General features: G+C 69.0%; 1 long non-coding RNA gene across 1 annotated transcript; it reads right to left on the bottom strand.

Annotated features, from left to right (window-relative positions):
- On the bottom strand, positions 1–2,254 carry LOC113980380. The gene is made up of 3 exons (XR_003538132.1): positions 2,123–2,254; positions 1,094–1,166; positions 1–19 (listed from the first exon to the last, which is right to left on the bottom strand). It is a non-coding gene; the product is annotated as an uncharacterized LOC113980380 (long non-coding RNA).
- Positions 2,255–2,976: the final 722 nt, after the last annotated feature.

Genomic DNA, 2,976 nt, shown 5'->3' on the forward strand with positions numbered 1-2,976 from the left:
ACCTGCTCGTCACCGTAGGCTGGGGGGACACAGGGGACACGGGGGGGTCAGGGACAGTGACACCCCCCCCTGGGGGACACGAGGGGGGTAGGGACAGTGACACCCCCCCTCGGTGTCCCCAGGGGGACATGGAGGGACATGGGGGACACAGGGAAGGGGAGATGTGATGGGGACACTGGGGACACAGAGGTGACGAGGACAGGGGGCAGGGGGGGCTGGTGTGATGGGGACATTGGGGACACATTGGGGACACAGAGGTGACAGGGATGGGGCCAGGTGACACTCCTGGGGACACCCAGGTGACAGGGCCAGGTGACACTCACGGGAACACAGAGGTGACAGGGCCAAGGCAGGTGACAGTGCTGGGGACAGGGAGGTGGCAGGGAGGGTGACAGTGGTGGAGACAGGCAGGTGACAGTGCTGGGGACAGGGAGGTGACAGTGGTGGGGACAGGGAGGTGGCAGTGCTGGGGACAGGGAGGTGGCAGTGGTGGGGACAGGGAGGTGACAGTGCTGGGGACAGGGAGGTGACAGGGCAGGTGACAGCGCTGGGGACAGGCGGGTGGCAGGGTGGGTGACAGTGGTGGGGACAGGGAGGTGGCAGTGGTGGGGACACCCCGGTGGCAGGGTGGGTGGCAGTGGTGGGGACAGGCAGGTGGCAGGGCAGGTGACAGTGCTGGGGACAGGCGGGTGGCAGTGGTGGGGACAGGCAAGTGACAGGACCAGGGCAGGTGACAGCGCTGGGGACAGGCAGGTGGCAGTGGTGGGGACAGGCAGGTGGCAGGGTGGGTGACACCCCTGGGGACAGGCAGATGACAGTGCTGGGGACAGGCAGGTGGCAGTGCTGGGGACGGAGGTGGCAGTGGTGGGGACAGGGAGGTGACAGGGCAGGGGACAGTGCTGGGGACAGGGGGTTGACAGCACTGGGGACAGGCAGGTGGCAGGGTGGGGACAGGGAGGTGACAGGGCGGGTGACAGTGGTGGGGACAGGCAGGTGACAGTGGTGGGGACAGGCAGGTGACAGTGGTGGGGACAGGGAGGTGACAGGGCAGGTGACACTCCTGGGGACAGGAGGGTGGCAGGTGGTGACTCACCTGGCGGGGTGTAGAGCGGGTGGTTGATGTAATAGGCCATCCAGGCAGCGAAGCCCCAGTAGTAGGTGCAGTTCTGGGGACACGTTGGGGACATGAGGGACACGTTGGGGACGTTGGGGACACGCTGGGGACACCCTGGCACCGGGGGAGGGACACCTGGGGTGCAGGTGGGGGCCGAGGGGACACAGAGGGGACACAGAGGGGACGTGGGGACCCCGGGGGACAGGGAGGTGACAGAGGGGACACAGAGGGGACGTGGGGACCCCAGGGGACAGGGAGGTGACAGAGGGGCCAGAGGTGACAGCGTGACCCCGAAGGCGTCGTGCAGGGTCCCGGTGTCACCTGAGAAGTTGTGGGGACAGGGAGGGGATGGGGGGTGACAGGGGGTGACCCGGGGGACACGGTGACCCAGGGGTGACGTGGAGCGACAGGGAGGTGCCAGGGGGGTGACAGAGGTGGCAATGCCACCTTGAAGATGTTACACTGGGTCATGGTGCCATGACAGCACCGGTGGGGACAGGGAGGGGACGGGGGTGACTTGGGGGGGGCTGCAGTGGCCCGGGGGTGACAGGGAGGTGACAGGGAGGTGACAGAGGGCCCGGTGGCACCTTGAAGATGTTGCACAGGGGCACCGTGCCGTGGGAGAGCTGGAGGGGACAGGGAGGGGATGGGGGGTGACAGGGGTGACTCTGGGGGACAGGGAGGTGCCAGAGGTGCCAAAGGAGCCAGGGAGGTGACAGAGGGGCCAGAGGGGCCAGGGAGGTGCCAGAGGAGCCAGAGGGGCAGGGAGGTGACAGAGGGGCCAGAGAGGTGACAGAGGGGCTGGGAAGGTGACAGAGGGGCAGGGAGGTGACAGAGGGACCAGGGAGGTGACAGAGGGCCCGGTGGCACCTTGAAGATGTTGCACGGGGGCATCGAGCCGTGAGAGAGCTGGAGGGGACAGGGAGGGGATGGGGGGTGACAGGGGTGACCCAGAGGGGCCAGGGAGGTGCCAGAGGGGCAGGGAGGTGCCAGAGGGCCCGGTGGCACCTTGAAGATGTTGCGCAGGGGCATCGTTCCGTGCGAGAACCGGTGCACGAAGAGCGTCTCCAGCAGCCGCTTGACGTAGTGGAAGGAGTGGCAGCAACAGGCCAGGCTGGGGGGGCACGTGGGGGGGTCACAGGGGGGGTCACAGGGGGCAGGGGACACGGTGGGGGTCAGGGGACACCAGGGGGACACGCCCTGGACACACCCCACCGTGCTGCTGCTCCCTGTGCCCCTGAAAGGGGGGGCAGGACCCCCCCACCCCCCATTGCCCCCCGGCCCCCTGACCCCTCCATTGCCCTGCTCAGCCCCCCCAGACCACCCAAGACCCCCCCATTACCTCCTCCAGACCCCCCTGACAACCCCCAGTCCCCTCAGGACCCCCCATTGCCCTTCCCAGACCCCCCCAGGGCCCCCCCATTACCCTCTCCCAGACCCCCCAGACCCCTCCAAGCCCCCAGTGCCCCCTCCCAGAGCCCCGCTGATGCCCCCAGATCTGCCCAGCTCCCCTCAGGATCCCCCTATTTCCCTACCCCAGATCCCCCTGAGCCCCCCAGGAACCCCCACTGCCCCCTCCCAGACCCCCCTGACACCCCCGGTCCCCTCAGACCCCCCCCTGCCCCTCCCAGGCCCCTCCCATTGCCCACTCAGCCCCTCCCAACACCCCCCCAGCCCCCTCATTGCCCCCTTGTGCCCCCTTCCAGAGCCCCCAGACCCCCCCATTGCCCCTCCCAGTGCCCCCCTCAGCCCCTCCTGACGCCCCCGTGGCCCCCCAGTGCCCCCCATTGCCCCTGCCAGCCCCCCAGTGCCCCTCCGTGCCCCCCAGTGCCCCCCATTGCCCCTGCCAGCCCCCCAGTGCC

This window comes from Neopelma chrysocephalum, unplaced genomic scaffold (assembly GCF_003984885.1).
Source record: "Neopelma chrysocephalum unplaced genomic scaffold, ASM398488v2 Primary Assembly neopelma1_93963, whole genome shotgun sequence".
NCBI classification, from domain to species: Eukaryota; Metazoa; Chordata; class Aves; order Passeriformes; family Pipridae; genus Neopelma; species Neopelma chrysocephalum.